Here is a 23,975-nt window from a genome sequence, read left to right on the forward strand (position 1 = left end):
AATAGCCCTAACACCAAGGAGGTGGGAGTAGGGACCGGAGATGGTAGCCTAATGAGGAGGAGGGCTAACAGCAGAAGCCACCTCTAAAAGAACTAGAAAGACCAAAAAAATAAGCAAAGGCAAGTCATAACTAAGCGAAGGCTAAAAGCGAAAGGAGGCTTAGAAAGATAAAGGGGCAAAAGCGATGGCTTAGGTGGGGGGGGGGCTTTAGCTACCGCCCCTTATATAGGCCGTGGGTGGGCAGTTTCAACTTCTATGCCCAATGGTCACATCCGTTCAACAACACATCAGTTCCTGAGCCACCGTAACTAAGAAGAAAGAGACACATCACAGACAACAATGGTCTAATCCGGGTGACCCAGGGGGAAAGGGGGGAGCCTCCACAACTCAATATCAACAATAAAATTGAGGGTCATGGCCCGCTTGTATCAGACCATGCCCTCAAGGGGGAATATTGGGACATAGACATATGAGTAGTGGAGGCTCCTACATAACATCAACTGCTTACATGTGTGATGAAGCGTAGGTGTACCAGGAGGGGCCTTCGCGTCTGACTACTGGCAAGGCAGAGGCCCAAGCACAGCTCCGAAGATATTCAGAAGAGTTTCTTGGTGGAGGTCATAGAGCGAAGGCAGAGGCTTCGGCGGCTTGGGCGGAGGCCAGTGTGATCCCTACCCAAGAGAAGGGAGTTCTTGCATCCCCGTGGCCTAGAGTCGAAGATAGGCCTCCCATGGGCCTATGGCTAAGGCCCAAGAAGCAAAGGCGGTGTAGGAGGAAAAGCCCCTAAAGATTTGTACTGGTCTAAGGATATTCTAGGAATGTACCATAGCTGTCATAGGACAAATTTGTATAATGGAACAGTAGCGAACAGTACCCTATATAAGAGAGAGCCACATGCTATGTAGGGGAGGTGGGTGAAACCATTTATGAAACCCTGATTGAGCCTAGACCCACTTGTAACCTTCCTTACCTTCGCTTGGAGCACCTGGCTAGGCGGAGGCCACATCATGTCCCACCTGCTGTAAACCTAGTTTTCCAACAATACTGACGCAGTGGTGCGACCTAGGAGTTGGCCTTGCATCTTCGTGGTTGCTTGTATGAGCCCTTTCCACTATCCAGGAAGAGCGCAGTCTAGTACTTCGACATTAGACGCAATCAGATTATCTTTGAAGATGTTGTCAAAGGCCTGTAGCTCCACCGCTGAAAGCTCTAGTTTGGTTTTGGTTAATTGATGAAACCCTAAGTGCTAACCTAGTTTATCAAGTTATACCAAATGGATGTGAAGAGTGCATTTCTCAATAGGTACATCAATGAGCTTATGTATGTTGAGCAACCTCTAGTTTTGAAGATGAGAAGAAACCTAACTATGTTTACAAGTTAAGAAAGGCTTTGTATGGATTAAAACAAGCACCTAGAGCATGGTATGAGAGATTGAGAGATTTTCTACTCTCTAAGGGATTCAAGATGGGAAAAGTTGACACCACTCTCTTCACCAAGAAGCTTGGAAATGACTTGTTTGTAATGCAAATCTATGTTATTGATATCATATTTGGGTCAACAAATTAAGATTTTTATGAGGAGTTTGGCAAGATGATGGCAAGTGAGTTTGAGATATCTATGATTGGAGAGCTTAGTTACTTCCTTGATCTTCAAATCAAGCAAATAAAGAATGGCACATTTGTGAGTCAAGGCAAGTATATCAAGGACATGCTTAAGAAGTTTGGAATGGATGATAGTAAAGCTATTAGTACACCAATGGGGACAAGCGGAAGCTTGGATAGTGATGCTAGTGGCAACATGGTGGATCAAAAGATATATCGGTCTATGATTGGAAGCCTACTCAATATGATCACATCAAGGCCAGATGTGATGTTTAGTATATGCATGTGTGCTAGATTCCAAGCCTCACCAAGAGAAAATCATTTGAAAGCAACAAAGAGAATATTGAGGTACTTGAAGCATATAAAATATTGGATTATGGTATCCCAAAAGAGCAAGATTTGAGTTGATTGGATATTCGGACTCCGATTATGCGGGATGCAAAGTTGAGAGAAAGAGCACATCGGGCACATGTCAACTATTGGGAAGATCACTTGTGTCCTGATCATCAAAGAAGCAAAACAGTGTAGCACTTTCAATCGCCGAAGCGGAGTACATTTCGGCCGATAGTTGTTGTGCTCAATTACTTTGGATGAAGGCTACTTTGAGTGACTTTAGAATTAAATTCAAGCAAGTGCCATTGCTATGTGACAATGAAAGTGCCGTAAAGCTCACCAACAACCCGGTTCAATATTCAAGAACAAAGCATATTGATGTCCGCCATCATTTCATAAGAAATCATCAACAAAAAGGGGACATTTACATTGAGAGTGTGGGCACCGAAGATCAACTTGCTGATATCTTCACCAAACCACTTGATGAAAAGAGGTTTTACAAGCTAAGAAATGAATTGAACATACTTGACTTCTCCAATATGTATTGATGCACCCCCACTTATATGACATGCCTCTCCTTCGAGCAATCCAAGGTAAAAGTTAATTGGCATGGCATACATCCTTGCTAAGGATATATTTAGTGCATCTAGATATATTTCATATTTGAATAGGCTCATTCATGAAAATCAAATGAATTTGATGCTTATATGGTACCACTATTGCTTGTATGCTTGAAATGATCTAGTGGTAGCATATGACATGTTTGTGGTCTTGTAAACCTAGTCTTTGATCTAGAAAGTAAGCTATAAGTGTTTAACTCAACATGGTATAAGATAACCCTTATTTAGAGGTATGAAGAAGCTTGTCCTTGGATCAAACCGAGTTAAATATCTTTTGCAAGTAGTCTAGATTGAACCAAATTAGGAAAATGATCCTCATTTCATATGGTTTCACCCCAACCTTTCTATAATTTGAGCTCACCTTTTGTGCTAATTGTTGACAAAGAGGGAGAGAAAATTCACAAAGATAGTAAGATAGGAGAAGCAAACAAATGAAATGACATTGTAAAGAGAAAAATAAAAAATGCACACAAGTAGGGGGAGCAAGCTCATAAACTTATATGTTGCATTTTGATGTGCATTTCATATATTTGCTTGCATAGCACAAGTTCTAAATTTCAATATCCATGCTTGTGTGGTGTATGCTAGTTATATGCTTGAATGGTGGAATGAAAAACTAGCATGCATAGGCTAAAGTAACTAGACTTATGTTTATTTTATGGAAACTAGACCCTTGCTTGTAATGTTGATCTCATGAGGTATTCTAGTTTTTGTGTATATATAGTTACTAATGATGCTAAGGATGGTATATTAGTGCACTCCGATTGGTATCACGCTTTCAAAGGTCTATCTCTTATACCTTAGCATCATACGGTAGAAATTATCTCCTATATTTTCTATCTAAGCATATGTGCAAGCTACAATCCAAACTCTTAGCACATATATAGGGGGAGCAATTGCTACCATTTGTGATTCATGAAACTTGTCCATATCCTTTACATATGGTAAATATGCTTAGGCAAGCAACATGGATTCAATTAAATTTCAATTTATATCTTTCTGAAAGAGTTGTCATCAATTACCATAAAGGGAGAGATTGAAAGCTTTAGTTTGGTTTGGTTAATTGATGAAACTCTAAGTGCTAACCTAGTTTATCAAAGTAATTATGAGATAGGTAGCACTACTCCAAGTGATGAAGCAATGGCGAAGATCATGACGATGGTGATGGCATGGTGATGATCAAATGCTTGAACTTGGAAAAAAAGAGAAAAACAAAAGGCTCAAGGTAAAGGTATACATAGTAGGAGCCATTTTGTTTCCATGATCAAGACACTTAGCGAGTGTGATCACAATTTGGTTAGATAGCCATACTATTAAGAGGGGTGAAACTCATATTAAAATGCGGTTATCAAAGTGCCACTAGATGCTCTAACTCATTGCGTATGCATTTAGGATCTAGTGGAGTGCCAACACCCTTGAAAATGCTTATGAAAATATGCTAACACATGTGCACAAGGTGATACACTTAGTGGTTGGCATATTTGAGCAAGGGTTAGAAACTTCACCGATGGAGTGTCCACCCGTAGAGTGCGGACAGTCCGACTGTGCCACCGGCACCCTATATAGAAAAGACAAGGGTTCACAGAGTGACCGGACGCTAGTGGAGCAGTGACCGGATGCTAGGTTCAGAGTCTGGTCAGTAGCAGTAGTAAGCACGCGTCTCAGTCTTGTGACTGGATGCTAGCGCGAAGAGTGACCGGACGCTGGCTGGGTGTGTTTGGTCAGTGCTGACATATGCTAACATGAGGTGCACAGAGGAAACATTGAATGACCAGACATCGTGTGTGTCTAGGTCGAGCATGACCGGGCGCGTCCGGTCATGAAACTTCACGTTTGGAAACCTTACTAAAAACGATCGGACGCTGGGGTCCTGCGTCCGGTCACTTTCTAACTGACACGTTCGGTCATCACTTGACCGTTGAGATTGGGCGATCGGCGTTTGAAGCCGATGACACGTGGCAAGCATCAAGCGACCAAACGCTGGGGTCCTACGTCTGGTCAAACTGACCGGAGCATCCGGTTACCCCCAAACCACCAGTGTTGTGCCCAGTGTAGGGGTACAACGGCTCTATTTCGTAGAGGCTTCTATTTAAGCCCCATGGCCAACTCAAGCTCACTCTCTTGGCCATTTATATTGACATAGCAACCTTGTGAGCTTAGCCAAAGCCCTTCCACTTATCTCCATCATTGTTTCATCATCATTGTGAGATTGGGAGAGAATCCAAGCGCATTGCTTGAGTGATTGCATCTAGTGGCACTTGGCATTCGTGTTTCACTACGGGATTCACTTGTTACTCTTAGTGGTTGCCGCCACCTAGATGGCTTGGAGCAGCTAGGATCGTTGAGCGGAGGTTGGTGATTGTCTTCCGGCTTCGATCGTGGTGATTGTGAGGGGTCTTGTGCCTTCCCCGACGGAGAGCCGAAATGTAACTCTAGTGGATTGCTCATGTCATTGAGTTACCTCACTAGTGGGTAGGTTTTTGCGGTGTCCAATTGTGTGGATGAGGTTCATGCAACACCTCTTAGCTGCCAAACCACCAAGTGCTGGTCGACACAACGGGGACTAGCATGCTGGCATGCACGTGAACCTCGAGAGAAAAATTGGTTGTCTCTTGTCCTTTGGTATTCTCCTGGTGTTTAATTTAGTATTCATCTTATGATTGGTTCACTCCTCTACATGGTGGTATAATCACCCTACTCACTCATTTATATTCTTACAAACTAGTTGTGGCAAGCTCTTTAGTGTAATTAGAATTGAGAGCTTGCTTTATTATTTTAAGTTCATCTAGTGGAGCTCTTTAGAGTAGCAAGATTGAGAGCTCTTAGTGAGTAGTAACATTATAAGTTGTGTGCCTAGTAATCATTGCAACTAGAATTGTTGGATAGGTGGCTTGCAACCTTTGTAGAGCTAGAAGCAAGTTTGTATTTCGCTATTTGTTATACTAATCAAATTGCTCTAGTTGACTTGTAGATTTGTAAATATGCTATTCACCCCCCTCTAGCTATATTAGGACCTTTCAACCGTGGATGGCGCTGATGGACCCTTAGTATAGCCCATATGCTACATGATCAACATCTCACCTCGCTTGGAAGTAGGTACTCAAGAGAGGCTCTAATCCGCTCCTGCAACAGCAGTACTAGGCTTTGCAGGCGGCTACTTGGGCAACTCTCAAATCAATGAGGAGTCCCTCTCATGCATCACTTTGTTGATCAAGCTACCGAGGCGATGTCTGGCAGAGTTGTCGTTGTCCACCATCTAGTGGGTCTCCAATAGTGGTGGACTGGGAGGGCCACCATCCACCATGAGCTCGACCGGTCCAAAGTTGGTGGGTAGCTATGCTCCGTGTGTGCCTTCATCGAGTTCACTACCCACTGAATGGGGCATAGGGGTGGTGTCCGTAGCAGCATAGGAGACCACCGCTGCTAGGTCCTCATCCTCTAGCTAGGGGGGCCACCACCACTAGGACTTCATCCTATAGCTAGGGGGCCGTCCGAAGGTGACAATAGACACTCAAGAGAAGGCCACATGACGATCCGACTACCGGTGAGCGAGTCTATGAACTCCTCTAACATCGAGTCCTCTATGATGTTGCGATCATGCATGGCGTCCAGGTATGGCATCAACATCAACAAGTCAAGCTCGACAATGCCCGTCTACTGGTTAGCTCACCGTGCCTAGCCTAAGCTCTAGCAATAACTGAGGTGAAGGCTGGATGGTGTCTGGGTGGCCCCTACTGACCGCTTGTGATGCCTCCATCGTTGGTGCCAGCGACCACCTATGGCAAGAGCGGCGCTATCCATTTGGACCCCACCTAGAGTCTCACAAACCATAGTGGTCCACTACCCCAATAGAGCAGGCATTGTGGGTGCCACGAAGAGGGCGTTGTGGCTGGTGACCCATGGCACTTGCATCGCCTGAGCTCCTAAAGCCCGCGTGCCTTGGCTGCTTCCAGTCATGCACAATGGGTCAAAATCCCCTACACTGCAGACATTGTTGGGGCAACATGTAGGTTGCCACCCGATGCGCTGGACGAGAGGCAATTGAGGCACTTGCCATGAAGATCTGCCGGGATGTGCCTCGGTGGTTAATGACTTCGTTGGCTAGCTAGGTACTATCCCCTCACCTCCACTTGTTGTCCCTCATGGCAAGACCTTGCGCCAGCCATCCATGTCTGGGCAGAGATGCGAATGGGATTACCGGTAGATACCCATGGGCCAAGCCTCTGGTGGACCGGCAAGCGCCGTGTGCCATCGCTCGCGACCCGAGAGGCTTCACCACCCACGTCCTTATCATGGACAAGTAGCCCGTGGAGGAGCTATTGGTCATGCTCAAAGATGCTTGTGAAGCCTGCGCCGCCTCTTGGCTTCAACGATAGTGCCCCGACCATCGAGCTCCACGCCGTTGGCGCCATGCGTGTCCCCGATGACCATGTATGGCTGTGGCGATGCAGTTACCAGCTTCGTCGGTCGGCGAACAACATCCAAGTAGGTTGTGGTGTGGTCATCGTCGGACTCCTCGCTGTCGTCATCCGCCCACCGACGGTGCTTCGTGCGCTCGCCCAAAGGGTAGAAGGGAGTCACAGCCGATGAGAGCGAGCTACTAGAGGCAGCGGCTGCGGTGGTGGGGCCCAACATCGGCGGCGGTGGGGACGAGGATTCAGGCCATCGTCGCAATCGGGTCGAGTGCCGCTGACTGGCTACGTGCTGAGGGCCCGGGCATCAAGGTGCTTGGGGTAGCCCCCGCCATCGCTTAAGCATGCTTAGCAGACCCAGTCGCCTGGATGCATAGAACTGGCCCACCGCCACTACCAGGGCACGAGCTTAGTGGGGGCTGGTGCCGTCGAAGCCACTCGGCGATAGGGACGACGAGGGGGCCATCAGATCTGTCAGCATCGACGGCTAGCGGGGCACTGCTGTTGCGAGAAGGCACGGGCCCAGTGGGTGATGCCATTGGGCGAGCGTCATGGTCATCAGCGCTCGTAACTATGCCCTATAGAGGCGCACTGGAGGAAGGGAGGAGAGGTGGGGACCGACAGCGGCGGACCAGGCGGATGGCGATTGTGGCAGTGGGGATTTAGTGGCGGCGTTGGATATGGTGGTGGCTAAGGCTGGACGAAAAACTCGAAGCTCGTTAGCTCGCTCAGGTTTGTGGCTGGCTCGACTCGACTCGGCTCGGCTCGGCTCGGCTCGTTATGATAACGAGCCGAGCCGAGCCAAGATTTTAGCTCGTCAGCTATAAGGAGCCTACTCGAGCCAGCTTAGCGAGCCGTTCGCGAGCTAAACGAGCCAAGCTTCTAGAAAAAAGTATCAAAACTTATATTAGTTTTTATATTACTTCATGTCTTGCACTTTACAATTGACTGGTAACTGGTCTAGACCCTATAAATTGACTAGTAACTGGTCTAGATGCATTTCTTTTATATTATTATTATTCTCAAACTTTAGATAAATGCAAATATTATATTTTGTGTATTTTTTATACCTGGGCTCGCGAGCTTAATTAGCCAGCTCGAGCTTTTAACGAGCCGAGCTGAGCTGCCTCTCTAGGCTTGTTAGGATAACGAGCCGAGCCAAGCTAGCTCGTTATCTTAACGAGCCTGAGCCAAGCTCGTTATCCAACCTTAGTGGTGGCACATCTTGAGGAGGCCGTGCTTGTGATGGTGCCTAGATTCAGGGTTGAGGAGGGCTCACGGAGGTGAAGGGAGGTGGAGTGGGCCACCGACAAGGGGAGGAGGGTGGCCGCCAGAGGCCTAGGGTTGGAGCCGCATCCGTCTCAGCTCCTCGCACACGTCTCATACGATCCATATGTATAGTGGGCCCTCAACTTCGTTCAGTCCGACGACCGAGCTTAGATAGCACCAAACTTATTCCACAAACCCACAGGGGAAAGGGTGGTAGGAGCCCGTGGGGCGCCAACGCCTCAACACATTTGAAGTAACATAGTTGCACAAAAAAAATCAATACACACTAACAATTTTTTCAAGTCTCAACATCAATTTTCTCTCTATTCACGTGCCAACAATTCATAGAATACATGGTTTTAGTGATTGCAGAAGAATGGGAAAAAATAAACGAATTTGATATCTAAAATTCTAAAGTACTTATCCCAGAACGATACTTTATATCCCTGTATGCTTATGCTGAAATATTGTGAGAGAAAAATACTATTTCATGGTTGAAAAGCAAATCGAGAGACAATTGAGGTTTTGTTTAGATCTAGCGTGTAAAGTTTTGGATGCCACATCGAATGTTATATGTGGTGTCGCAAGGGGTGTTCAGATACTAATAAAAAAATAAATTACAGAATCCGCCAGTAAACCACGAGACTAATTTATTAAGCCTAATTAATCCGGCATTAGCACATATATACTGTAGCACTTTATTGTCAAATTATGGACTAATTAGGCTTAAATGATTCGTCTTGTAAATTAGTCGTAAACTATGTAATTAATTATTTTTTAGTCTATATTTAATACTTTATGTATTTGTTTAAATATTCGATGTGACATGGTATAAAGTTTTAGTGTGAAACGAGGTCTGAATTGGGAATTAATCAACAGTTATGTATTTTAGCCTAACAGTGTTTTTCTTGCCACGGCAATTCCTGGCCGAACAGTATTTTTCAGAAAAAAACCGTACGTGCAGAGGAAGAAGGGCCATTTTGTAATTCCAACTCTGTCGTCCCAAGTTCGCCGTTGCCCTAGCCCGTCGTCTAGCTCAAGTTCGTCGCGAGTCGGCGACGGCGCGACGCTTCCTCCGAATCCTCCCACTGGCCCTTCCCTACCCACGAATTCGCCAAAACAGGGAAACACCACGGAAACAGCCCCAGAATTTTTTTCCCAATTCGAGCATCCAACACCTGATTCCTCCTGCCGAGTCGTCGTCCTCGGGTCGGATCTACCCGCTGGCCTGATTTCTCCTCGATTTGAGCGCTTCTCGCTGCGATGGATCCGCGGGCCAGGTACCCTCCCGGCATGGGAAACGGCCGCGGCGGGAACCCTAACTACTATGGCCGCGGTCCACCGCCACCGCAGCATCAGCATCACCACCAACAGCCGCCGCCGCAGCATCACCACCAGCAGCCGCGGCCACCGTCGCAGGCGCACCACCAGCAGTTCGTGCAGCGTCAGCCGCAGCCGCAGCACCACAACCAGCAACAGCAGCAGCAGCCGCAGCAGTGGCTTCGGCGCAATCAGATCGCTGGCGAGGCCGTAGAAGCCAGCGCACAGAGGGCGCTGCCTGCTGCCGACAGCATCGATTCAAGGTGATGGAAGCACGTGAAATGTCTGCAACTTATTTGATATCGATACAGAGGGTTCATGTTTGTGTGATTTATGGACTTGAAATTTGGTTAGGTGGCGGAATTATACCATTCGGTTTTTGTGGTAGAGCGCTCAGTGTTTGTAGTCAACTTATGGTGCTAGACAGGGGAATTATAGCGTCTGATCATAAGTTTTGTGGAAAGCGTACCAAACACAACATCATTTGTTAAATAATCCAGAGATTGCTTCTTATGAAGTAATTTTGTCAATAAGATTGCGTACTGTGGCACAATTGATGGAGCATGCTATTGTTTATATTTTGGAGAAACATGTAGATGTGAGCTTTGTTCATAGGAAAACATGGTTCTTATTCTTTCCAGTTTAGTTTGCTTAAATGCATGTAGGGTCACCGCAATGACTTGAGTCAGTAAAAGTGTATGCACTGCCGAAATGCTCCCACACAAGGGGTGGGGTTTGGGGAAGCGAATTTCGAGCTAGCCTTATCCTTGCTTATTTTGCAAGGTGGCTGATTCGAACCCTGGACCACTGGCAGTGTTCACCTAAACAGTAAAAGTTAAAGAGGCAGTCACTTATTGTTTAGCCAATTAAACGGGTTACTAAACCGCAATTCAGGGGAACACTGCTTCCAGTTCACAAGTGTAGAGAGTCTACCACTGTGCCAGGTCCGCCCTTCTGACATGAGTTAGTAGTTGGGAAGTTTTTTATATGCCACTACATAGAAATGGTTTTGTTACATCGTTGCTAAAAGTAGGTAGGATTAGTACATTTTATGATTTAGTTGTTTCCTTTTGAAAATGCCTTGTGATGTAGTAGTTATAGTTGAAAGGGCAAGTGTATCCTCTGGATGTGCTTCCGCTTCATGGAGTTGTATGGAAAAATGTTTCTTGAATTGGGGATATGTGCAGTTCAATTCTTCTTGGACCTTCATGGTATGTGCTATAGATACAGACCAGACTTTAAATTTTATCCTTTTGCAGTTCACAAGACTGGAAGGCCCGACTGAAGCTTCCACCTCCAGATACTCGCTACAGGACAGAGGTACACTTTAGAACTTCCCTCTCTCCATGTCAGTACTAGATAGTAATAACTGCTATGGACTGGTACATTTATTGATGTAGTTAGCAATCTACTCCCTCCGTCTAGAAAAGAATGCAATTATGGGATTTGTGCCGATCAAAGTAGCTCAAGTTTGACCAAGTTTATAGCAAATAGTATTAATATTTATGTCTCCAAATAAATTTATTATGAAAAATATATTCTATGACTAATCTAATGATACTAATTTTGCATCAGAAATGTTAGTATTTTTTTATATAATTTTGGTCAAAGTTCAAACAGATTGACTTCTTGGGAAACGAGAATTGCATTCTTTTGTGGACGGAGGGAGTACTTATTTTTTAAAAGAATTTATGTCTTCTCATGGGGTTTCTGTTTCCGATCATGAAAAACTTATAAAGTTACAGTTTAGTTATTGCAAACATGGTTCTTAACTCTTAATAGCAAGGCGAGGTGTGGTGACCCCGGTAGGCGTCATGGTTTTGGCTCTAAAGCGTGAGATGAGGCAACACCTTACACACATATGCATTGAATAAGAGAAGTAAAAAATGGGAATGTACGTGAGCTATTACTAGTTAGTCAACTACAGACCATTAGCCACTTGAAAGCCCAATACAAGGCCTAGCAGCGCATAACCCATTGCGAGCCCTAGTTGCAATATCCTCTTGTGCCTCTGCAGTTCGTGTATCAGCTGCCGCCTGCCCCTCGTGTGCATAGCACCCTCTCAAGCATGCCTTCTGAGAGCTCCAACAGCAGCAGCTACCTCCCATGTCAACCAATTCACAGCACCCACTGGTGCCTCCTCTCTGCCTTGAAGGTGGGTCGTAATGGGTCAGCCCAGATGGTGACCCATTCTACCCAGCCAGTCTGTGTTGGGTTTTGGGTCGATCCAATCAGCTACAACTTTTGGGTCTTTGGGTTCTGGGTTGACCTAATAAACACCAGCACTGACGGCCTCTTGATGTCCTCATCCTTGTGAGTCGAGACGCTTGCCATGTCCTCCGCTCTTCTTTGACCACTCTGGCTTGAACTTGCCATCATATTGCATGGCGCCAGACAGTGTCTCAGCATGGTCTCATCCAACTCCAAAACAATCATGGATGGATTGAGGATCAATCAAATACAAATTGATTAACAAAACTATGTACAAAGTATGGTGGCATAATTAGTCAGGAACGGGGAACACTTCACAACCCCGGCGGAAAGCAATCCAAATCTGAATAACTAAGCAAAATCTAGTATAAGAATTGCACGATTTGAGAGGGAAGAAAAAGAGTTGGAAGCGAACAGATGAATCAACTCGCAATATTAAGTAGCAGGTGCTCCTTTGCACACATTGCAGCTCCATGTTCCATGGTCTCCGGAGTCCAGACGGCCGCATACACCGCACCAGCCCCATGCCAGCGCCACTTCGTCGCATCCGCAGGCATGGTAGGGGCGCACTAGCGGACTATAGCTAGGAGGGAGGAAGGGCACCACCGCTGGCCCGGATGCAGCTAACCTGCACAGGATCTACGAGCTCAACACTGCGAAGCACCACCCAATCATCCTGGTCGGCCACCTGCCAGATCCGCGCAGTCGCGCCCTCAATTGTCATTCGTCCACGGTGTGTGTGTAGCTGCTGGCCGGGAAGCCTCCAGAGCACAGAAGATAGTCAGCAGCTGGCAGGAGGCGGTGAGGCAGGCTTGACAGTGGAAGAAGTGCCCAATAGGGCGGCGACGAGGCAAGCTGGATGGAGGAAGGAGCTGTGGTTGTGGGGAGTGGTGCTGACGCGAAGGTGTTGTAGGCTGTTTGGGTTACCCAGTTACCCCAAGCATAAAAACCCACATTGGCACAAGGACTCAGTGGGTTTGCCCTATAGGTTAATTACCGGTTTTCACATATCGGGTGATTGGTCGTTGGGTTGACCCCAAAACCTGCATCCCTACTCTTTATCTGCATCCTCCTCCTGTGACCTCCCAATGGTGGAATTGAGCCACAAAGAGTGGGTGACAGTAGCTGGTGATGGAATCTAGGAATTGATGAGCAGGAGGAGGCTGAATCGTGCGGGAGATGGTGGAATTGATCAGCCAGCAGACTAGAATGGGTGAGGCATGCACGTAAGGCAATGGGGCAACACATTGCCTTGTGTACTTGCGTTGCAAATTTTGATGTTTGGAGTAAGATATAGTATCCATTCTTTGTTGTGTTCATTACAAGTGATGATGTGTTGGTACTATGAGATTAGATATTGGACTATGAAAGCAGGGTATTTGATGCTGTTGATACTCAACAGACTATTGTTCTTTACACTATTATACATCCATCAAATTTGGAACCCCATCAGTATTTTATAACCTTCTTTTCTTTTTAAGAACACATTGTTGACTGAGTTAAATGTCAAGTTTGTGTGATCTTTGTTCTTTTTTTTATCATTGTATGCCATGTATCTATGTTTTTTTTCTCATTGGTGATTGGTATCAGATATAAATTTCTCTATTTCTTACTGATTTTATTAAAAAAAAAATCTTTGTGCAGGATGTTACTGCGACCAAGGGAAATGAATTCGAAGACTATTTTCTGAAACGTGAACTACTTATGGGAATATATGAGAAAGGATTTGAAAGGCCTTCACCTATCCAAGAAGAAAGCATTCCTATTGCATTAACTGGTAGTGACATTCTTGCAAGAGCAAAAAATGGAACTGGCAAAACTGCTGCATTTTGTATACCTGCTCTAGAAAAGATTGACCAAGACAAAAATGCTATCCAAGGTGTTTTTCAATTCAAGATATTATTAGTCTGCATGACACTCCTGATCAATATGACCTTTTGAGTTCTGACTTCTTTTTTCTCGTATTCTCTTATTCAGTCGTCATATTGGTCCCTACAAGGGAATTGGCTTTGCAAACTTCGCAAGTCTGCAAAGAACTTGGGAAACACCTGAAAATTGAAGTTATGGTCACTACTGGCGGAACCAGCCTAAAGGATGATATCATTCGGCTTTATCAACCTGTTCATTTACTTGTTGGGACACCTGGTCGCATTTTGGACCTTACAAAGAAAGGCATTTGCATTATGAAGGAGTGTTCAATGCTTATAATGGATGAGGTATTACATTTGTTATCATGCGGGGTTACTTATGTTCTTAATATAAATAGACTCACATTTTTCAACATCCTTGCTGAAGTATTTTTATGGTCATGTGTCCTATAATTATGCTTATTATATATATCTATGAAATGAAAGGACGTACAAATCAAAGACAAAAAGAAAACACTATCTATAAAAGGAAGTATTATTAAACAATGACAAGGAATGCATTTACAATTTTTTTGATTGATGATATTTATTCACACTCTACTCCTGTCAGTTTCATTTCCCTTCTTAATTGCCTCGGTTTTTTCCCTTCCCCATACCCCACTCACGTGGGAGCCTCCGGCACTGGGTCTGCCCTTTTTTACCTTGTTCTCAGTTTGCCTGGCCATGTAATGATTTGCTTTTTTTAGGTCACTGGATCTCCGGCACGGAGTTAGCCGACCACTCACTAGTGTTGCAGAGCACACACTAGCGATGCCGACCACGACACTATCGTTGACGACCACACACTATGGCTAGAGGTAGAAGAAGGGAGGGAGAACAGAGCACACACACAGCACAAGCACCAGCGTTGTTCGGAACTCTGCGGAGGAGATGGCAAACTGAACTCGCTCTCTTTACTGAGTTGTAGTGGTAAACTATATATACAACTTTATCCATCTAACACTAATATAGACATGTCAGGCTGCCATGCTGACTAGATATGACAGTAGGGTTGACTTTGACGCATGCCCCTACTGTGGCTACAATGCGGTAGGAGAGCCGTTCGGCGCCTGCCCCCGCTGTGGCTACAGTACCACAGCAGGGAGCCTTTTCGGCGCCGCCTTCCGCCTTCCCATGCCGTGTGTTCACACAGGGATACAACAGATTATCTAACAATTCTTTCCCTAATCCTGCTGCTAACCCTAGAAACCCCTCCATGCCGATCATCTTCTTCAGCTCCGTGAGTCGAAGACGACCAAGCGGCTTGGTGAGGACGTCCGCGAGTTGCCGACCAGTTTCGACGAACTCGATGACAATCTGCCCTCCATCGACATAGTCCCTGAGGAAGTGGAACTTCACGTCGATGTGCTTGCTCCGGTCGTGGAGAACCGGATTCTTTGCGAGCGCGATGGCGGGCTGGTTGTCCACCATCAGTGCTGGTGGGTGAGCTTCCGCGCCGGTCAACTCGCCCAGCAGCCGGCGCAGCCACACAACTTGGCACGCTGCCCAGGTACCACTGCTGCTCCTGCTCGCTGCCCACACGTCCGAGGTGGACTTGGGCGCGCGGTTCGTCGAGGTTGACAGCCTTCAGAGCCTTCCTAGGCCCTTCCACCGCCATCACCTCTTCCTTCTCCTCGCCTTCGACGTCGTGCAGTGCACAGAACGTTGCCATCAGGATAGTGGCCTCATCCTCATCATCAGCCTGCGCCAGATGAGCCTCAGCCTTCTTCCCTTGCATGCGATTTGGGCACTCCCGTGCCCAATGGCCCGTCTTCCCGAAGCGTCGGCAGGCGTTGGGGTCGACTTCCTCTCCGAAGAAGCCTTGCCGCGGCGCTTGCCACCGCCACCGTGGCTGGAGGAGGCTACCCCGGAGTTCCTCTGGGCAACCCACTCCTCTGTCAGCAGGAGCTTCCCGCTGTCCTTCGTTGCTGTCGCTTGCTACAGGCGCTCGTCCACCGCCCGCAACCGACCAGTCACATCCTCAATTGTGAGGGTGGACAGGTCCAACATCGTCTATGGAGAGAGTGATCTAAATGTACTTCGTCGGCACGGAGTGGAGGTACTTGGAGACCGTCTCTTCTTCGTCGATGGTGACGCCGTGGCTCCTCAGCTTGCTGATGAGCGTCTGCAGATGGAGGGAGAAGTCCTCCACCGTTTCACCATCCTTGAACTTGAGGTTGGCGTACTCCTGCTTCAACAGCTAGGCCGTCGCATTCTTTGCGCAGTCGGAACCGACGTGCATCGCCGCAATGGCCTCCCACTCCTCTTTAGCAGAGCTCTTCGCCCCCAACGGCTCCCTGTACTACGGTGGGTGGTACAGCAGCGAGGATAGCCTCCAACGCTGATATGTCGTCTTCTTCGTTTTCGGTGCCCTTGTCAACAACATTCCAGAGCCGTCGGGTTCTGAGCTTGATCTTCATGGTCACTGACCACTCGCCATAGTTGGTGCGAGTCACCGTCGACCAACTGGTGCCGCTGACCTCCCGCACCATGCGCACGACTTCCTGTCGTGGCTGGGCCACCACAGCAGCACCGTTGCTGTCGCCCATCTCCAAACCGTCTGTCATCGACAGCGGTTAGTCCGACGACGACGCTTGTACGGCTCCGATACCACTTGTTAGGTCTCTGGATCTTCGGCACGGAGTTAGCCGACCACTCCTAGTGTTGCCGAGCACACACTAGCGATGCCGACCACGACACTATCGTTGGCGACCACACACTATGGCTAGAGGTAGAAGAAGGGAGGGAGAATAGAGCACACACAGCACAAGCACCAGCGTTGGTCGGAACTCTGCAGAGGAGATGGCAAACTGAACTCGCTCTCTTTACTGAGTTACAGTGGCAAACTATATATACAACTCTATCCATCTAACACTAGTACAGACATGTCAGGCTGCCATGTTGCTACAGTGACTAGATGTGACAGCAGAGCTGACTTTGGCGTCTGCCCCTGCTGTAGCTACAGTGCGGCAAGGAGAGCCGTTCGGCGCCTGCCCCTGCTGTGGCTACAGTACCACAGCAGGGAGTCTTTTCGGCGCTGCCTTCCCCTGCCGTGTGTTCCCACAGGGATGTAGCAGATTATCTAACAACTTTTCTATTTGAGACTAAGTGGAACAAAAATGTCTTTTATGTCTCTGTTATTCCTATTGGGACAGAGAGCATCAACAGTTACTCTATTATGATTCTAGGACGACAACAAAAAAATGTTCAAATCTGATTACGTGGACTACGTCTGCATGGGTCATTATGTATTATATATATGAAAATTAAGTTCTACAATGCAGACTTGAAGCCCTATGGTTCTGTGAAGAAAAAAGAGAGAGGATAATATTAGAAAGTTAAAGTTTGAATTGGTGCTGTGGTGAAAGATTTCTCAATAAATAGGCACTTACAGCCGCTTTTTTCCTTGTAGGCGGACAAGCTTCTTTCTCCTGAGTTCCAACCTTCTATTGAGCAGTTGATTCGATACCTCCCATCGAATCGACAGATTTTGATGTTCTCAGCAACATTCCCTGTGACTGTCAAGGAATTCAAGGACAAATATCTTCCTAAACCTTATGTTATAAACCTTATGGATGAACTTACGCTTAAGGGAATTACTCAGTTTTATGCTTTTGTTGAAGAAAGGCAGAAAGTTCATTGTCTTAATACTCTCTTTTCCAAGGTTTGTTTTCCCCCTTGTATTCACCTCTATTGTCACCTGGAATACATTGATATGTAACTGATGCATATCACTCTTTTACATACAGCTGCAAATTAACCAATCAATAATATTCTGTAACTCTGTAAATCGTGTTGAACTTTTGGCAAAGAAGATTACCGAGCTTGGCTACTCTTGCTTCTACATCCATGCTAAAATGCTTCAAGATCATCGCAATAGGGTTTTTCATGATTTCCGTAACGGTGCATGCAGGAACCTTGTGTGTACAGGTATCGGACTTTCCTTTTCTAGGCTCTGGCTTTATTTTTGTTTTCTTCCTTTGGGCGATTTGCAAAAATGGGACTCGAAACATCGGTCGTTTGCAGATTTGACACTGGACCCACATTCATAGACACAGATGGACCCACTTGTCATCCACCCGAGTGTTATCGCAATCAAGGAGTCAATGTTTCGAGTGTCATTTTTGCAATTTTTTCGAATGGATGGAAGTATTTTGTGGCAGTTAAATATTACCTTTCTGTACTCATAAGCTCTACGTTACCTGTAACTATGGATAGTTTTTCCCCATTCCTTACTGCAATTAAACTATTACTTCTGTGTTGTTGCTTTTCAACAATGGAGGTTATATCTTAGTTAGCATGCCTTCGCTTATCTTAGCTAACATGTCTTTGCTTAGATCTTCTTTAATAACCACCTGTTTGGAACTTAGTAGTGTAAAATGATTATTAGTATATGGAGGACATTTCTTCCATGTCCTTTAAATATGTAGCCTGTTTTGCCTCATCTTACAATAACTCAGTATATAAATTAGCTTTCTTGACAAGTCCAAAGACATTTGGGCAAACCAACCTCCTTAGACCCTGAGTCGGCCACTGTTCACCTCTGTGCAACTAGGGACCTTTGAACAAACGGAATTCCAGGATATATTTGGATGTTTGCTTGTAGCTGTGTTTTGCATTGGTATTAAGGTTAAAGTTTCAGCCTCACAAAAAGAGCGAGGAGAGAGTAAATTTTCAGCAAAAAAAGAAAAGAAAAAAAGAGATGCTGTTAGTTACTTGTCTGATCTGGCATTTTTTAGTACCTGTCATTTTACCTAAAATTGTTTACTATACAGAAGGGCAGTTCATTCATGTCATCATATGGATACCACAGATGAAGAGATGAAATGCTTGTGGACTCTAAATAGTAAATCCTAAACACAAAACGAACACTCTAAATTTTGTTATTGTTACCTCATTTTGGTACCCCATGAATGACCAATATTGTGATGTGTGTGCTCTTTAGAGAGGTATAGTTGTCTTGAAATCTTGTAGCCTGAAAGAAAGAGTAATTTTTCTCCTAATAAAACTTTAAATGGTAGAGAACAGATCAATTATTTTTCTTAGTTGCCTGCAAAAGGTTAGCCTGACAGAATATCTTGCTCTCAATGACACATTATCACCAAAGGCTGTTAGTTCGCTGATGAACGTATTTTTCCATTTTAGAAGTGGATTCTTGTTTGACCTCTGGTTCTAACATTTTTTCTTTCCCTTTGCAGATCTTTTTACAAGGGGAATAGATATCCAAGCTGTCAATGTTGTAATCAACTTTGATTTCCCCAAGAACGCAGAGACATATCTTCACAGGGTATGCATTGAAAACATTGAGATTTGAGTTTGATGTTCACATTGTAATTCTTTATTCCAATGATGCATTTCAGTATCGGAGAAATAATACTCTACTGTAGACATTTGATTGGAAATAGTATAGAGAAAATACATGTCATCTGGTACAACTGTATTAATATTATCCCTGTTATCATCTTTTCTGCTTTTCCTTAGTCATAATGATTGAGCAAATTAGCATGGTACCGAATGTTGATTCGCTTCTCTGTCTTGACGGTTTATTCTCTTACAGGTTGGTAGATCTGGGAGGTTTGGCCACCTTGGTTTGGCTGTGAATTTGATCACCTACTGAGGATCGCTTTAACTTGTATGCATTCTAATGACTGTTGCAGATGTTGTCTTTTCTCTCTCTTTTTTTCCTGCTATAACATAATTTTTTTTTTCCTGCTATAACATAATTTTTTTTTCCTGTTGGTTACAGGTATCGGATTGAGCAAGAACTTGGAACAGAGATAAAACCAATACCTCCTCAGATAGACCGGGCTATATACTGCCAATAGTGATATGAGAGAGTGATCTTGTAGCCACTCTCTTGAAGGAATAAGACAACTTGTGTAAATACCGGCTCACCAGGTATGAACGTTACATTTTTAGTCTTACTAGATAAATGCCCGTGCATGTGCATTACACGGGAACATGCCTTTTTTTACACTTGTGTTGACATATTTATAGAATAGAAAACAATAAAAATCTTATCGGACGTGAACACGTAGATTCGGTTTTGGATGACTTGTTTAAGTCATTTTGATTCACTTTGGCCACTTTTTTTTGGAATTGGTGGCCACCTTTTTTTCTTGAGGAATTGGGCAACTATTTTTTTAATAGACAGAAAGAAATCATTAGTTAGCACGGTTTCCATTAGTATATATGCCTGTGCGTTGCACTGGGATCATTAATTTTTACATATGTCCATGGCGACACATATAGCTCACCGTGATGAGGCATTCGGATGGTGATTGCATCTTTTTCTCTCTCTCTCTATATTGATTAACTGATTTCACATGAACAAATTAATGGCCCGTTTGGTAGAGCTCTAGTTCTAACCAAAACTGTTGCGACTTATATGATGAATCAGTTTTTTTAGCTTCAGCTTGAACTGTTAGAAAATGTTTCATGTTTGGATAAAATAGTTTCTCCTAGTTGTTGAAACGTGTAAAATGTCCATACTACCATTTTTCCTTTATTTTTTTTCTCTTTTTTATTTTCTCTCTCCACCTTATCACCGCTTCACACACGGCACGACGGAGCCACGCGTCGCGCCTTCCTTTATCTCTCCAATCTCCACCTTCCTACCTTATGCATGGAGGCGCTGCTTTTCTCTATGCCGGCGCTGCCATCTGGCCACATCCCATCCCCGCACCTGCCGTGCTCTGGCCGCCGTCTCTCAGGAGCACGAACACGGCGGAGAGGACCACGAACAGGAGCCCCAGGCCCTGGTGCCAGCGATCCCTCCCTAGGAAGTTACTTGCTTGTGCTACTACTCTGCTTCCTTCAAGCGGCGGAGCTTTATCTCTCCAGTCTACACCTTCCTACCTTACGCATGGAGGCGTTGCTTTTCCCTGGGCCGGTGCTGCCATCCGGCCACATCCCGTCCCTGCACCTGCCGTGGTCTGGCCGCCGTTTCTCAGGAGCACGAACATGGCGGAGAGGACCACGAACAGGAGGCCCAGGCCCTGGTGCCAGCGATCTCTCCCCAGGAAGTTACTTGCTTGTGCTACTACTCTGCTTCCTTCAAGCGGCAGAGATTGCACTCGATTGCGTGGAAGGGAGACGCGACGGGGGAACGGTAGCAGGCGACGCCGCGACAGAGCTTTTTCTTTTTTAAGATTCGGACACGGAGGTTTGATGGGGCGCCCATCTCGGACTTTTGATGGGGCGCGCACACGAAAAACTTTGGACGAAACCCATCCGTATATTTTAAGTAGTACTAGATAAGAAAAATCGGAGCTAGTTACAGTTGATGGCGGTGTTAGTTTTCATCCAACCATGGACTTCTCCTAACTTTTCACAACCTTGGCAGTAGTAATGGGAGTTGACATTTCAGTGCTCAAAAGGTTTTATTTGTTGGTCAGTAGTAGTTTGTATGATTTCGTGGTGTCATGAATTTTCACTACCCCAAATTTTATATAACAGATTAAGCCTAGCATTGGCCAACAGGAAAAAATGCCTTCATAGTCGTGCAAAGTTTTTCCAAAGCTGTATCTATCTGGATGCCTGGTTGACTCAGCTTCTATTCATGCTGCAGGTTTCATTCTGTTATATCATGTGGTGTGTTTTAACCCATAGTTGTGATTGTGAGGGGCACTCAGTAACTAAGTGACATGTAGCCAAGGTCATCAAAATTCGGACTCGGTGATGCATATGGTCCATCCAGTTAAAGTGGTCTGCCCCCAGGCTGTTTCCCCCAAGCTTGCCAGATATGTGTTCGACAATGTAACAACTGGCATTTACAACAGGACATTTTAACCCTGATACGTTCTGCATTGTGACCTTGGTGCAAACAAACGGATCTTTTACCTGTGGGCTGTGCAGTGCCGCTTGGCCATGTCATTTGTGTCAAGCTCTGTATCCGGGGTGTGCTTGATTAGACTTACATCTCTAGTATTTTGTATTTGAATCATCATTTACGTTCTGATGCTGATATGGCATTCTGTTGTTGTCTAGTTTGGATCTGCTAGAGCGTGTTTACCCAGATCAGAATTTCGTTTCCCTTCTTTCATGATGTATCTTTTGCTGTTGTGATTCTAGTCGAAACCTGACTCTCTACTTACACTTTTCGGATGAAAAGGTCGCACCAGACAAGTACTATAAATGTCTTGCATTTGATTTGAACAGGTAGCTGTTGTGTCTTGTCTTGGTGATGATAGGCGCCATAAATAATAGATGTTTGGATTTCTGCATTCAAGTGTTTTGAAGGAGGGTAGCGCTGTTGCAGCCTGGAATACGATTTCCAGTTTAGATTTCCCATACAAACATTAGGAATTATTTTAGTCAGCCTGGAATACGATTTCCAGTTTAATTTCCCATACAAACAGAAGGAATTATTTTAGTTTTTGTGGAATGCCTACATGTTTCTTTGTACAGCTCCTTCACAAACATTTAAATAAAGCCAGACCAAAATGACTAGGAACATACACATTGGCTCTGGTTGATCCGGCTCTCTTATTCACGGAAATAACTGTGTTTTTAACTTAGTACTAGCATATCATTGATTTATTGTAAGACTCAGATAAAATTCCTGTTTATGAAGAATTAGTCCCCTTCCAAGAGCGACAAAGCGTGATCCTAGCAACAATTTGGAAGAAGAGGACGTGCGACTCTCCTGACTTCCTGAGCACGCACTGTGGAAGGCGTGCGGCATGCCATCAAGCGGCGCCGTTCTTCCGTTTTATCCCCGCGTATGGCTGTATTTATCCGCGCGTATGGCAGTATATGCTCTGTCAGCGCCGTTCTTCCGTTTTATCTGCGCGTGTGCCAGCCCTCCGTCCCAAAGAAAAAAAAGGACTCCATAAAACTAAGGCTCCTATCTAACACGCCAACTGTCAGTGTTTCGAACCGTCGAATAGTAAATTTGTGTTTGCGCGTCTGACCCAGATGATGTGCTCGGAGGACATAAGGATTTATATTAGTTCGGACGAAATGTCCCTACATCCAGTTTGAGCATGCTCGTGTTACCGGCACTTGCTTATAGTAGAGGTTACAAATGAGCGAGAGAGAAGGTCCCAAGTCTATGATGAAAAGATCGAATGGAGTTGAGTCTAGTTGAACTCAGTTTCTTTCAGCGTTGAGCCATTTCCTTCGTGGGCGTCCTGCTTCTCCTTTTATAGTTGAGGGGGAAGGTGCAGGTTACACGAGAGAAAGAGAGACAGAAAAGCGAGGAGGAGGAAGGCCTCCAGGGTCGCGGCGCTCTTCATCTCCTTTACGCAGGTCCTGCCGGTCCTGTAGATGATGACGGGGACGTCTCCATGTCGCGACCCTGTTCATCACTGGCGCTATATGTGGACGTCGTCAGTCTGTCGTGGCGCTCCATTCCGTTCCGGCGAGCGGCATGGTTAGCAGATACCCCCGTCGGAAGTGGTACGAGGATTAGGTAGCATAGCACTGGCACGCCTGACACTGTTGGTGACGTGAGTCCTTAGGTATGGCCCGTCGTTGCCACGGGTCTCGTCAGAAGTTTGACCCTTCGTTCGTACTCTTAGACCCGTAGTGGTTGGAGGCGGTACGGACCCCCTTCGGGCGAGGCAGAATCCACCTTCGAGGGATATGGCGAGGCGAAGTCCGTGCCGTCGGGGTCGGGCGGAGCCCGCGCCGTCGGGGTCGAGCGACACATAGCCCGCGCCCTCAGGGTCGGGCGACACGGAGCCTGCGCCCTCGGGGTCGGACGGGACAACCCGTACCTTCGGGGTCGGACAAAGCCAAAATACGCTCTTGACCATCCGGGTGAGTTAGCGTTTGCAGCTATCAGCTTCCTTCTTCTAGGTATCCCTAATACAGATACCCGACAATAGCCCCCGAGCCTACAGAGGAATAGGATACTCCTTTGAAGGCTTTTTTCAGACGAAAAGATTCTAAGGGTCTTGATCTCCCTTTGCGAGCCGCGGGATGTCTTGGTAGGGCCGCGATTCCATTCCACTGCGTTCAGATTCTTCGGGAGCATGCAACTGCGGGATTCGGGGGGTCGGAAAAGATCTCTCTTGATTTTGATCCCTCCCTAGGATTTGATCGATCCGCCATTGTCATGCGACTGCGTATTCGGTCTCCTTATGAGTCCAACTTCCCCCGAGCCCCTACGCCTAGCAAGGGTCCAGTCGAAGGGTCAACTCGTCTTGCGTTCGTCCTCCCTCAAGCGTTTTTTGATAAAACGGAGGGGTTGAGCCGTGCCATGTTTTCCTCGATGGACGAATCATGGTGCTCGGTGAGCTGTTAACGGGCTAGTCCGAGTGGGGCCCTGGCTTCCTGTTCATGGGGGTTCGGCAT

At 45.9% G+C, this 23,975-nt stretch overlaps 1 pseudogene; it reads left to right on the forward strand.

The window, feature by feature from the left end:
• Positions 1-9,198: 9,198 nt before the first annotated feature.
• LOC136495476 (DEAD-box ATP-dependent RNA helicase 6-like) lies at positions 9,199-21,832 on the forward strand (annotated as a pseudogene).
• The last annotated feature ends 2,143 nt before the right edge of the window (positions 21,833-23,975 follow it).

This window comes from Miscanthus floridulus, chromosome 12, assembly GCF_019320115.1.
Source record: "Miscanthus floridulus cultivar M001 chromosome 12, ASM1932011v1, whole genome shotgun sequence".
NCBI classification, from domain to species: Eukaryota; Viridiplantae; Streptophyta; class Magnoliopsida; order Poales; family Poaceae; genus Miscanthus; species Miscanthus floridulus.